This window comes from Neolamprologus brichardi, chromosome 23 (genome assembly GCF_056152115.1).
Source record: "Neolamprologus brichardi isolate AB-2024 chromosome 23, ASM5615211v1, whole genome shotgun sequence".
Taxonomy (NCBI): Eukaryota; Metazoa; Chordata; class Actinopteri; order Cichliformes; family Cichlidae; genus Neolamprologus; species Neolamprologus brichardi.
Genome location: NC_142125.1, coordinates 35599367 through 35614578, shown reverse-complemented (window position 1 = coordinate 35614578; position 15212 = coordinate 35599367). Strand labels below are relative to the sequence as shown.

General features: G+C 38.7%; 1 pseudogene; it reads left to right on the top strand.

Moving 5' to 3' along the window:
* Positions 1 to 13757, top strand: part of LOC148096286 (uncharacterized) — a 114471-nt pseudogene extending 100714 nt beyond the window's left edge.
* The last annotated feature ends 1455 nt before the right edge of the window (positions 13758 to 15212 follow it).

Here is a 15212-nt window from a genome sequence, read left to right as displayed (position 1 = left end):
TCAAACATAAGAGTTTTACCTGAACATGAAAATTGCCCTATTTTAATACAAACCACCAGCACCAGCTGAGGCTAGATGATGACAATCTCCCATGAGCCCTATCTCAATTTCTTTTGGTAAAGTTGGCCTATTTTTCCTTTGCTCTATATTAGATTGGATTTGAATTCTTTAAAAAACTTTTTTCTTTTCTTTTTTTTTTTTTTTTTTTTTGCAGAACAGCAAAATTAGAAAATAAAAAGTTAAATTTAATTTTGCTTGTAACAAGTAACTGCCAGTGGCAAAAATTATAACTCGATGGACACATGGCATTTCTATGCTGTCCATTTCACAGAAGAGTAGCAACAATGGTTGAGAAAAGAACAGTGATAATTGTTGCAGGGAAATCATTAGTGTTCATATACTAGTTGTCTGGAACATCCTTTGTTTAAATATATATCAGCATTCACTAAAGAACTCAGTTGATCATCCCTTAGAACTACGTAACACTTGCCAACTGCAGTCTGAACTATGCCAGCTAGCAGTATTACCACTAGTTAATTCAGTGTTACTACTAAGAATAATTTAGACCCCAAGGTAATACATATGTAGCATATAAAGTAAAAGAAAGGCTCTAGGGCACAGGAAACACATGCCTCCACCTTTATCCTGATCATTGAAATTTTCATTCATTCTCTTTTTGATAAGTAGTAAGAAGTGATATTTCACTGTGCTCGAAGTGTTGTGTCCCTGTGCAACATTTTAATAGAACTATAACATGCTTTCACGCATATTAAATGCCATTCATCTTCTGATTCGCATGCACACTACAGCATTCAGCTCAATATAGTCAATAAGGAAGAAAGAAGCAATAGGCTTGAGGTGAGAGCACCGCAAAAGTGCAAGGTAAACTTCACTGAATCCTCGGCTAAAGCTCATTCCTCTCATTACATCCACCCACTGTCAGTGCAAACAGGGAGGCAAGAGGCTTTTCAGTACACATCCAGTCTATGTCAACATTCCTCTGTCAAGGCTATCCACATGCTACTCTGTATGTGACAGACTTGTGTGTCCAGATGAAGTGTTGGATCTGATTTTAAAAAAGAAACAAACAAGATTATTACTCTTAGCCTTTAAAGAACCGAAGCCTTAATAATGAATGACTGTGTCATACCAATGCATTGCAAAAAACCCCTGATTTTATTTATTCAAGGTAATGTGAATCGGAAGAGGAGAAGCTAAGGTGTCATACTGATTGGTGGATTTAACATTGAGTTGAGCACATTTAAGAGACGAGCTCTAATCATGCGCTATTGAGTTGTTGTTGTGAAGCTGATTACAAATTACATTCCAGGCTACCGTGTTGCCTTTGGGCTCAACTCCAATTGAATTAGACTATCACCGTTCAGACATCTCAAGCGAGAGAGAGTGTGTTCTATCACTGACAGGTGTTCATTCTCAGAGACAGGTGAGGATGTGCTGGATACAGCTCCGCTGCTTTTAATTACGCTTTCTTCTAATTTGATGCGGATATGTTTATAAGTATTCTCTTTAAAAAGGAGTCATCCCACAGCTGAAGTGTATAGATGAAATCTATGCACCTGTCAGTGCTTTTCATATAAATATAACACCTGCCATAAAAGTAAATGAACAGGGTAAAGAAAATTAATTAAATAAATTAAAATGCTCCTGCTTCAATTGATCTGCCTCTCAAACTTTATAGAATGCATCATTTTCACAAAGCAACATGCACAGTCCAGTAATGTAAAATGCTATTTATTATAAACTTAAAGTTTATCTAGTGCACTGAGATGGCAGTAAAGAAACCAAAAAGCTAAAAAGTCACAAAATCCAAGAAGTACAATAAACTATGAAGCAAGATTAACGAGTTGCTTAATGAGTTGAGCTTGAAGCCAATTTGGAGTTACATAACTGCTGAAAGCAACATCTTTCCACTGATTCTTTTATTTAAAGTACACTTAATGTGCTACATAGATTAGCTGGTGAAGGGATGCATTTAACATATGGGCACAAAAGCTGTTGAGCACCTACTAATACCAACAAATAAAGCCCTGATATATAAAGTTACAGCAGCACTGCATTGTTGCTGGAATTTAAATACATGCAGCTGTTGATAAGTGTTTTTATCATGGCCCTAATCTGCTGCTAGGTCAGTTTTACACATTTGGAATTGGAACTGGTAAAAACAAAATACAAAATCCATTAATTGCATTCGTAGGCTAGTAACAGCAAGAATTCATTTTGATATGGCAACAAATTTACTAGTCTCTTTTTTAAGGCCGGGAGGGTCAAAATTGAACAAACTGAGGAATTGTTCATATTAAAATGTCCATATTGAACTTGAGTCATGGTACACAAGAGAGAAATAAAAACGTGGAGAACCCACATGACATTGTTGCTTACTGAATTTAATTTTGAAAGTTTTTAAAAGTTATAAAGGTGCCAAACAGTACTTCAGACAAGAAGACACACACAGGGTGACCCAAGAGGGATTAAAAGAACCAATTAGAAAAAGAATCAAAGCGCACTACAAAAAAACCTATAGGCACATGAGAAAACTTTGAAGTTAACATTTCCTAACTGTAAGTTTCCAAGTTAAATTGTGACCATTCCTTCCCCTTAAATGTTAATAGTTCACACAGTAGGAAAATGAGGAATGAGGTTAAGTCACAACTGATAGCTTTTTTTCCTCATTAGGATTACTGACAGCAAAAGTCATCAATTGACTTATGTGTGAGCACTTGATAATAATAATAATAATAATAATAATAATAATATCCTGGCATTATGTTGCAAATGATAGGGTTCAGGTCCCCATAAATGGAAAAATGAACCTCAAACAGTGATCTAATTGCCAAAAGAGATGTAACCATAATATAAAACTTTCACTTGAGGGGCCAACTGGAAAAGCACTTTTTCGCCTTTAGGTTTATATGTATTTTAAAAATGTTGTATTTTCAGAATAACATAAATTATACAACTTCTGGAAAAAAGACATAACTTTCAAAAGATTTCACTTTTTTCAAAACCACACTAGACAGATGGTTAAGAAATCCAGCTGTAACTTAGCTGGGCATGTTTAGTAGTTCCAAGTTCCACAAAAAAGTATTAATCAACATTCTCTGGAACAGGAAAAAGGAGGGAAGATTTCTCACATTTAATTAAATAAGGCCATGCTGCTGTTTCTAACGAGAACAAGAAAACAAGAAAACATGCAACCTGAGATATATACTATACTGATTTTACAAACTTAAAAACCCTGCCAAAGGCAAAAAGGTATGACAATGATGGTTATTAAGCTTACGGGAAATAAAAGTAACAGTTAAAAAAAATGGCATTGAGGTGATCTAACTGTAACCCACTCCTGGGTAAGTACACCTCACTCTAGTTTCGGGGAGGAGCTGGACATGAGTGCGAATAATCATAACACAGAAATTTCAGTTAACTGTGACTTTAGTTTCAACAGGTAACAGTTTCATAACAGTTTCACAACAAAACAACAACTAGGGCCCTTAAAATAAAAATAGAAATAAAATGCATTGTCCTTAATCACTGAAATTGTCCCTTTGAAAGTATTTATTAGGTTGCAACCTTATAGATCAGTTTATTCCTCGGAGTTTATAGCGGGTCTGTCAAGTCAAAGCACAGATCGAATGAGGGAATGATCTGTAATGATCCGTCAGTCAGCAAAAAGGTCCACTGAAGTTTCACACTTAGTGTTTTTATAGTCTAGAGTGCACTCTTTTTGTCTGTTCACTGTTGCCGGTCGGGGTGACTGGTGGAATCCTACCAGAAATCAGATAAACCATTGGCCGTCTGACTGATTTTGCAGATCTGGATCCTGGAAATCACACTGAGTGGATCGCCATCAATTGGAATCACTGGTCTTTCCTCATGGAGTTCATCTTGGTTCTCTTGGCTCATCTGTTCACCTGAGCCTCGGGTACCTTGGTGTGATGTTTGATTCTGCCATGTCCCTAGAATAACACCAGTTAATTAAGAATTGCCTTTTTCAGCTAAGAAACATCTCCAAACTGCGAACTTTGCTGTCTAAATCTGAGTTAGAAATGGTTATTCATGCTTTTATTTCTTCTCGCTTAGATTATTGTAATGGTCTTTTTCTTTGTTTGAGCAAAAGGAATCTTGACCGTCTCCAGTTAGTCCAGAATGCTGCTGGAAGGCTTTTAACTAAGACACAAAAAAGAGAGCACATTACACCAGTGTTACGTTCATTACACTGGCTTCCAGTACATTTCAGAATTCATTTTAAAATCTTGGTAGTGACTTTTAAAGCTTTGAATTGTGATGCCCCTGCTTACATTTCTGATCTTTTAGAACCCCACGCTCCCTCTCGCAGCCTGAGATCTTCTAATCAAAGGCTGTTGGTAGTCCCTCGAACATATTTTAAAACCAGGGGTGATAGATCTTTTAGAGCGGTGGCCCCCAGGTTGTGGAATGCTCTCCCTCCATCATTACGTTGCCTTGATTGTATTTATTCTTTTAAAAAGCAACTTAAGACTCATTTATTTAGATTGGCTTGTAATTAGATTTGTGCTGTGTGTTTTATTATTAATGTATTTTATGTATTTCTGTTTTATATTACTGTGAAGCACTTTGTGGTTTTTATCCTGTGAAAAGTGCTATATAAATAAATTGATTTGATTTGATAGCTTACTAAAAGACCTGACCTGTATTTAGAAACAGGTTTACAGTCTCTGATCTATCACTTATTTCAGCATTCAAATTAATCATAAACTCAACAACAATAACTGCAATTACTTACATCCTGAAAAAGTGTGGTACTCTTCAGTTAAAAGATTAAATTGTAACTCGTGTTAGAACTTCTGTCTAACCAATGTAGTTGCAATAGACAGCACTTAACACAATTATTAGACAAATGTTAAAGCTTAAATTTCTTCAGAACATATGTTACACTAAATTTGGCACAAAAGCTATCAAATTGCATTTGTTCCCTCATAACACAAAGGCTCATCATTGACATGACACCTACAGTAGAAAAATATGCATCAACTACTATGATTAGCATCATCGTCACGATCATTGAACATAGAAGGTAAATCAGTTAGCTTACCGAGACATGTGGAACGCTATTAACTTAGCTGACACCTCTGCTGATTTCGACAGCTCTGTCTAACATTCACTTCACTATTGAAATGTTAGCCGATAACTTCTGAACACTTTTTAACAACTTTTATGAAGCCTTGCTTCCCTAACCAAGGCAGTTTCTGCTGCAAATTAAGATAGCTTCGGATTTTTCTTTTTCCTCTAATGGCTAGTAACAATACACCATGTAAACACACAACTTCCTGTGAAAACTTCAAAATAAAGCTCCTGCTAGGCACAGCAGGAAGTGTGAAAAGAAAACTTTTTTTCATATTATCACTAGGGGTGGGTTTTAATAATCGATTAAAATCGATTCTGGCTTGGATAACGTGATATCGATTCATTAAAATCCTGAATCAATTTTTATATAAATGTATTTTGCCCAAAATTCCAGAATCTCAGGTGAAACGTCACAAAATTTTGACAACCACCAAACATTTAAAACAGTAAATGAGAGCAGGTACACGGCTTCTGCACAAAGACGTAAACACAAAGCGCAGACCCGCCAATGGATCAGAATCAGTGAGATGTCGCCTTTCTTACTCGACGGCACGGACAAGGCCGCTTTCAGCCCCGACCTTGCTGATTCTGATGTTTCAGCGGTCTGCACTTTGTGTTTACGCCCTTTTTGCTGTTAGTTGTATCTCTCTCCAAACAATATTGACCGAACCAGCAGCAAAAGAAGATCCAAACTAAGCTTCACATAAACATCATCATGGACTCCCTCTTACTTTTGCTGTTTTGCTTCCACCACAATAAAATCACACTTCATGCACAGCTCTCTCTCTTTCTCAGTGTACTTCAAGAACAGTTTCCCGTCTATCCCCAAAATCTGTTTCCTGCATTATTCGCTTGCTTGTTACGCACAAGACTACCGTTATTTACAGCGCTGTCGGCCGATGTTTTTTTTTTTCCTTTTACTTACTTCTGAAAAGAAAACCTAATTTCTGCCGTTCAATAGGCTTCTGAACAAATTTAAACGTTTTAAAATTATGCAAAATGGAAAACGCTTAGCCATGTCTCTAATAAAACAGCTGTAACTTCAGAGGTAATGTTCATTAATTAATGTTTTTTTTCGTTTTTGATCTACTGCAGAATATTTTTATAAAATTCCAGGCCAGCAAAATCACCTTCATGTTTTTCTGTGTTTTATCTTCAGCTACTTTGACACAAAGGCATCTGCTGTGATGCTTACAGCTTTGATAAAGTCTTGCAAGTGTCAGCTTCCTTTTTACAGATACAAAAATATGTAAATGTACTGATCTGAATTATAATATTTCTGACTGTCTGAGGCAAAATTTCCCAGATTCAAATCGAATTGATTCAAATCGAATTGAATCGAATCGAATTGAATCGAATCGAATCGAATTGAATCGAATCGAATTGAATCGAATTGAATCAAATCGTGGATCGAATCGATTCTAGAAATCAGTGAAGATACCCAGCCCTAATTATCACTTCTTGTGACTATAAAATAAAACAAATAAAAGAATTATTCTGAAACTAAACAAATACCTTATAAAGCTCATCTTGTTTTAACCTGTTTCTCCAGCTGGGTTACATAACCAAGTAAAAAGACACAAAATATTTTGGCTGTCTTGTTGGTTTGGAAGAAACATAGACAGTTAAGCCATCAGATAATGATAATACGGTGGATTGGCAAGGAGTATCAATAGACTGTATGGGTAAAAGAAAATGTGCTAACTTGGTCTGGTAACCATAGAGCCAGCCATAATACCATGTATTATAGCCATAATACCAAGTTATACATGGTAAAGTTGCAACACCTTTTACTGCGTATAACTTTAAGCTTTTATACAAATGAAATTAGAAATTAGTTTATTTTGTACCATGGTGTAAACATGTTTATTTATATGCTGTAAAGTTGGTCATTTCAGCATGATGGGCCCTGTGGGGACCAGTTAGCTTTTGGTGTCAGCCTCAAGTGGTCACTGAAAGAACCTCACTTTTTGGCAATTGATCGTTGGGTTCATCGATGTCAACCCTCAGAGGCTGCCACGTAATTATGACAAATCCTTGATTCACTGCATTTCCTCTCAAAATGAAATTGGATTATAACAGCATTCACCCAGTTATCAGCAAACACTGACTTTTCATATCTGTTGAGCAACAAATGGTGCTTACACTTAGCTCTTGTGCATACCATGAAAAAACTGCTTGAAAAAAAGATGACACACCCGTTTTATCGGGTCAGATAAATGTTTGCAACTACTTGATTCATCATTTTACACATTTCCACGATGGCTTTACAAGGTAATAGGAACTACTGAATTGTCATAAATGCTTTTATTGCCAAGTTTGAATTGATATCTTAACAAGGAGCCTTTCAAAAGGCAGCAATGAAATTAAACAGTTGATAAACTCTGAAGTCTTAAAATCAATACCCTGTCCAGTCCTCTTAAACACACCCTTCATACTGCATGTCAGGCAGCTCCGACAAAGTGGATTTTACCACAGTTAGTGCAAATGCTCACTCGGAGAAACAGTATGTATTTTAGGATTCCTATAATTTTGTCCACAATTGGTGTTGTTTTCCACTAGGATTTATTAGATGGAATACTGGGCTGCAGTGTGTGCTTTCACAATGACTTCCCATTCCCCATGTAATCTGCCTTTACACCAATAGTCAGGGGAAATGACAGCATCCCATATTGTGGCATGCTAAAAGTTTAAATGTGCGTGTTCTAATCACTGATTCTGCTAAATAATACATTAAATGCATCAACATTGGCTGCAGCAGAACTAAGCTCCTTAGGAGAGCTGCTTGCATTGTGTCTGTTTTGCTGCCATATTATATGAAGAGCGGATATCATTGCAGCAGCCTAATGGTTATGCTGGTGTAGTGGAGCCCGTGGGAACCAGTGGTACATGTGTGAATGGGTAAGAGATACAGCTCTGGGAAGGCTCGACTTTCAACAGTAGGACCCTCGAGAGCACTGTGTGCCCACTGAGGCCTTCACTGCATACGTGATAACACTTCAGCAGGCAGCATCACTGTAAGATGCTTATTCTTTCTGATGTTTAGGATCAATAGCAGCTGCATAACGCTTGTTGCTGGTCTATTAATTACACATGGGCCACAAAATGAGGAACAGAATTGTTCAACATGTCATATATGATCTCTAGTCGCATCCAATATTTATTTTGTGGTTTGTACTGGTTACATCTATTCACATGACTTTAAATGCCTCTCGCAAAGTAGAACTTGAGAATGTGTGCTTTTATTTGTATGCGTGTGAATGACTGAACATGTACAAAATCTTGCAGCAAGAAATATAAAAATTACAGCTCCAATTTGTATTTGAATAAATATGCAACATAATCATTGAAGGTCAGAACGCCTACATGAAACAAAAATATATTTATGACCTTGTTCTCCTCTTCTTAAAACTTCATACCTAGAAGGGGTTTTGAACGTATTCCAAGAATCTTCTTACCTCTACATAGTGCGGTTTTTAGGTGCACTTCTTTGTATTTTAGCAATTTGACCTGATCAAACAAGAAGCTTTGTGTGTGTGTGTGTGTGTGTGTGTGTGTGTGTGTGTGGTGATAGTGTGGGATAAAGTATACTTTTGATATATATTTTTTTCCTGATGTTTCTTTAGCTAATGAGGACGTATTGACTGTTCTGATAGCGCTTTCAATGAGCCTGTGGAAGCGCGAGTTTCAAGTGCAGCCACATTATTCTGTTTTCCTTGCAAGACGCCTACATACATCAGGATGATCCATCTCCAGAGTCATTAACAAAATCACTTTAGTGCACTTCTGACAAGCCTCAGTGATTGCCGCTAATGAACTTAGCACATCACAGATAAATCAAAGCTAAGAAAAAGACTTGGTTCATGCACAGCTGAGAAAACAGGCAAATGATGTAGGGGCACCTATTCTTTATTGGACTGAAAAGATCAGTGACATGTCATACACACATGGAGTGAAAATGCTAACAGGTTCCTTTTTTTTAAATTAATTATTCGATGTTTACTTTTTTGTAATGAGTTTTCTTTTATTTTTTTGCACACATAGTAACGAGTATAGTTTATTCTTGATTTTTCTCGCTACAAAATGTTTCCATCAATTCATCCATCCATTTATCCATCCATCTTTTGCTTATTCAATTCAGGGTCATCAATGAGTTGGAACCTATCGCAGCTGTCATTCATTTTAAATGTAAACATTACCCTATAACTTATGTCTAGTTTAGACCTTTATTTAATGGACTGTGCAATCTCGTTTCAAGTGTTTATGTGGTCAGAAATATGTTTAGCTAGCAGCAGTTGGTTTAGTTAGCAGCAGAGCACGTGACTGAGACTGGTAGCAATTAATCCACTCTATGTTTCTGCCCAGGTTTGTAGCTCAAACATTATCAAAATAAGTGATCTTATAAATGTATGGCCAGTGTTGGGAAGGTTACTTTTAAAATGTATTCCATTACAGAATACAGAATACATGCCCCAAAATGTATTTTGTAACGTATTCCGTTACGTTACTCAATGAGAGTAACGTATTCTGAATACTTTGGATTACTTAATATATTATCATGCTGTTTACAACTACGTGAATGTACTATTGCTGTGATTTATTACTGTTACTGAAGGTCCGCGGCTCCGAACCGTAGTAAAGGGACCTCTGGCTAATACCGTGGGTTCTGTGTCGGGCTCGTAGCTGAAAACTAGCTTTACTTTGTTGTCTGGGTCAACTTTGCTAGCCAGAGACAGAGAGAGGCGTTGAAAGGTTGCTCCAACGGAACTTATTGTTTTTGGAGGAAAACACGAACACAGCGTACAGCGTATAGCTTACTTACAGCTGGGCTCGTCAGGCACTCTTCTTGGCTGCAGTGGTTATTATTATATTTACATGCTTCCAGCTCCCGTTTTTGCTCGATGACAGCTCGTACTTTTCCTTTTTCTCCCTCCCTCGCTCACAGACACATAACGTGTATGGTACCGGTATACCGGTTTTCTATTGCCTTGCGCTTTGGCTTAAAAACACTCATTTTAAAACTTAAATCGTTACGTTTCCAAGTAAGCGCCTTGAGGCGACATTTGTTGTGATTTGGCGCTATATAAATAAAATTGAATTGAATTGAATTGAATATGGCAGTCCATTCTCCCTGCAGCACGGACTACACTGCCTATGATGCTACATTCTTTAGAGCTATACCGGTAGCATTCTGCCTATTAGCTTAGCACAACAACAACAGGCGCTCTCTCACCCAGGAAACACGCAGAGAGAGAGCGTCACCCTGTAACCATGGCAACCGTAACGCTGCCGCCTGGAACAAAAAGAACATAGGTGTCAAACAAAACCCAAACAGTCCTGACCCGCCACAATATGAAACAGGGAAGTACCGCCGTGTAATCCATTTATTTCAACAAAGTAACTGTATTCTAAATACCACCTTTTTAAACGGTAACTGTAACGGAATACAGTTACTCATATTTTGTATTTTAAATACGTAACGGCGGTACATGTATTCCGTTACTCCCCAACACTGTGTATGGCATATTGGAAATATGAAAGTTGCAAAAAGTAATGTCACTGTATCACACACAGTGAAACGCTTTTCTTAAAAGTAATGCAGTATGTTACTCAATTACAACCAGGAGAAAGACATTTGTTATACTACTATGTTACTATGTGGATCCTGCTGTAGAAAGATGAACAGGTAGAAATGGAGGCTGCAGCCTGACTGTTCATCAGTTTGTTACCTGAAGTTCTGCAGCGGCTGACTTGGCTAACTTAGCGTTAGCATGTTGTCTGTGCAGGTGCTTGCTAAGGGCAAAGTTGCGTATGATGTCTGATGCAGTTGTTTCTCTCTTCGAGCGGTCTATAATTTACCATTGGACTCTCATCCTTTGTGCAACAAAAATGTTATGTCCAAATCCACGCTGTAAACTGTGCCACTGTTTTCCTCCTCCGACACATGAACTGAAATAGGCTGATCGCAACGATAGTGCAACAACTGATAAGCGGATCGATAGGCAGCCGGACTAACAATTCCAAGGAATTGCAGGCAGACCACCAACACATTGCAATCAAAGTGAATCATAGGGAATTTATGTGTATGTGTTAAATCTGCGCCATACGTACATCATAGCTAAAGACCCCTGTGTAACTCTGCCTTGTAACCTCAACCATTACGTAGACTGCAACTTATCATGCACCTAGCTACAAGTCATGTCAGAGCAACGATGGGCCTCATCGCTGATTTCTCCCACTTGAATCATTTAGTACCAATGATTCCTCCTATGAAGCTAGTTTTTCAGCAATTTTTGAATGAGCTCATATAGTTGGGGAAACATTTGGGAATGAATATGCTTGCCTCGACCAAAAAAAAAAAAAAAGAGCACAAAAAAGAGTGTGAACATACCATTTTATTTGTTTCTGTTGTGGTTTGCATTGCATCTAAAACACCAAACCACCATACTCACCACATAAGTCTAAATCAGCTGTCTGTCGGTGCCGATGAGCATAACTCACTTGCGATACATCTGTTTGCAACAGGGGACTCAACTAAACTGCTTTCCAACAGGTTGTACTCTGATAGTATTCTCCTATAAAAGCAAAGCTGCTGAGTACTCATGTTATTTTTGCCATTAAAACTCTGTCCTGCAGTAATGGCATCACTATTAGTTGAGGAATTTCTGAGTTTGAGCTTGTACTGGCAACACTTTCAACATAAGTAGTGAATGTGAATTTCCTTTTGTTTTGATGGCAACAAATTTGCAACAGATGGCAGTTTTCACTGACTGATCAAGTTAATTACCACTTTATCTCAGACAGAATGCCATCCTGACTGCATTGAATCGCAAACTGATTGGTGACTGACTCCAACATACTGTTGTTTTATGGCTGCCTTGATGCACTGAAGTCACTATTTTAGATGGCAGTTAACCATGTGCCAACTAAGGTAGACCTGGTTCCTATCTAAAGCATGAACTTGTTCTCCTTCTACCCAAAAATGTAACTGTACTACTACAATCTTTCTGCTGCACCATTGAAGCAATATACATAATTAATCAATAATTATAATGTAATTGTGTAATGTTCTGACTCTGATACGATCAATGCTGTGTAAGTAAAGGATTATACTCAGACAGAGACTGCTACAAACACTGTGGAAAAGTAATCACTGCATACTTTGATGTCTACTTGAAAGTCTCATGCATAACTTCGTTATGGTAGAAGATGACTGCATGGCTGCCCTTTATTTGTGATCATATGCAGACATCCATATGAATCAAAATGTTTCAGCATCTGATAATGAAATTTAGATCACTCTGAATCAGCCAGACTCTAGCATACCCATTCATGGGGAAACCACAACGTGCCTTTCATGAGCACTTTCAATTTAAAAAAATCTATAGATACTAAGTCTATTTCTCAAGTAAGATTTTGGATACGAGAGATCAACAGACAGATTGGTGATGCAGCTGCAGTGATGCAGACATTATACCGGTCCATCACAGTGAAAAGAGAGCTTCGCTTTTACGCTCAGCTCTCGATTTACCTGTCAGTGTACGTCCCTACCCTCAACTGTGATCATGAGCTTTGGGTAGTGATTGAGAGAACGGAATCATGGATACAAGCAGCAGAAATGAGCTTCCTCCAAATGTTTACTTTTCTCACGGGCCAGGATGAGCTCATAGTAGAGCTGCTAATCTACATCGAAAGAGGCCAGTTGAGGTGGTTTGGGCATCTGACAAGGATGCCTCCTGGGTGAGGTGTTTGGGTTATGTCCCACTGAGAGGAGAACCCAGGACATCCTGGAGAGACTATATCTCTTGGCTGGCCTCGGAATGCCTTGGTGTTGCCCTGGACAAGTTAGGGGAGGCAGCTCGGAAAAGGGGGCTTCTCTGCTGCCCCCACGACCCGGTCAGATAAGTGGAAAAAAATGGATAGATGGATGGTTGATTGTGACTTTTACTGAGGTAAAGGGGCTAAATAATCATTTCACCACTTTGTAAAAAGCCTGAAAATTATTTTGTATTTCATGACTGATATGCAGTGTCTCTGTCAATATCTGTCATGGCAGATGAGTAAACGGACCCAAACGCGGACCTCTCGCTGAGTTGAACAGTGCCTTTATTTACAGTGAAGAAACAAGTAAACAGTAATCCACAGTGCACGTCTTTCTTTTGTGATCCTCTCCCTTCTCCCTGTGATGCGTGGTAGTGCGTCAATGTCCAACAAATTCCCGAAACGCCGTAAATTTCTCCTTCAGTCTCTCCGTCTTGTCCCTCCTTCTGGGGACAGGCAAAAACAAACACAGTTAGCTTTGCTCCACTAGCAAGCGGCAGCACTCTCCTAACACTACACTTGAGTCACTACCAGGCTTGGTGCAATACTCCAGCACCGATGGTCGGCGCTCAACCCCTCAGTTAAGTAGTCCCACAGAAAGGAGTCTGATTGCTGGAAAGCCCGAATCAGCTGCCGGTGTGACGGCTCTCGCGAGGAGGCGCTTCAAGGTCAGAGGTCGCTCAACTTCCGCCATCAGAAAGAGCGACTTCCGTAAACACATCCCGAAGGCGGAGAGAAAGGAGAGCACAGGAGGAGAACAAAACACCACAAAAAACACACTGGCAGGTCAGCCGGCAGGGACCGCCAGACCATGACAATATCAGCTTTATTGACAGAGGTGACAGATAAGGAGAGAGAGACAAAAGGGGGAAGACATGCCGCAAAAGGCTGCGGATGAGACTCAAGCCCAGGCCAGTTACTCTCAGCCATATTACATGTGGTCACCTGCTCAACAAACTGAGCTAAACCAGCAACCTTTTCCATGTAATGTCATCTGTATTGGTGCAAGAAGTTTTCATGGGAATACCACACAGAAACACCCCAGCCAGATGGTAGATTCAAATCCAAGATCTTCTTGCTGTGAGGCAACAGTGCTTAGCACCACACCTGTGGTGTGCTAAGCAGCTGGTACTTCATTCACAATGGGGCAGATTTTTACCCTGGATTCCTTTCTTAACACAGCCCCTAAGGGATTTGTGTCTCCTCCTTAGATTGAACCATTTAATTGACTGGCAAATGTGTAAACCACTTCAGTATAGGCTGGAACACCTCTGGGATAAAGGGTATTTAGCTTCTTAACTCCCTCTTAAGCACAGCACAGGGAAAATCAAAAGTTAAAGTTACTATGATGTAACCCATCCCCCCTTAAGTTGAACTTTCTTATTTTGTGAGGCAATGAGTTTGTAAAATTTGATTTGGCTTTATCAAAAAAAAAAAAAGACAATAGAATTGCCCTTTGAAAACATTCAGTTATCACTCACACAAATAGGAAATCACTTCTGCAAACGATGCTTTGTCACTTTTAATTTGCTCACTTAATGCAGCGACATGATACTAATATTAATACAATACTACAATAGATTTCATTTAGTCTGCATCCTATGTCGCTGATAATGAAATCTGATTTTTTTGTTGTTGTTATTTTTCCCTAACACCATTTCTATCTATGGCAGAGCTCTGAGAGACATTGCTCTAGCATTTTCTGCCTAATTTACATCTGTCAGTAAACTGACAGGTGAGAAAAATGTTCTGGAAAAGTGAGATGGCTGTGAGCAGTGTGTAAGTTTAATAAACTCTCACCACAAACGCCCTCAGCAAAGATATGCAAGCATTTTGCATAAGTCAAGCTGGTCACGCAACATTTTCCACTGTGATTTATTTCATTTTGGAATCCTGCTCGGCATTAGTATTCCTTGTTGTCTGCATCTCTCAGTTGTTTGAGCGTCCCGTCATGTCTGATTGCAGCCACAGGTCTGCTTACACTACAGCTGTGGTTTGTACTGGTAGTTAAAAAAAAACCCAAACACGTAAAAATGCCTCCATATGTGTATATGTGTGTGTTAGCAAGGTCAGGGTAGGGGGGGGGGGGGGGGGGGTGTCGCTCTCACTGCCTTCTCGAAACCTCTACAGATCTTTGATTCATAACCTCATGTAAATTTCATTTTGTGCACCCTTTTCTGTTCATCAATATTTCAGATACATTTCCCCTTGCTGGTTCACGCATGTATTAGTTAAAATATTTGTCCATGTTGCATGATTTGGCTGGCATT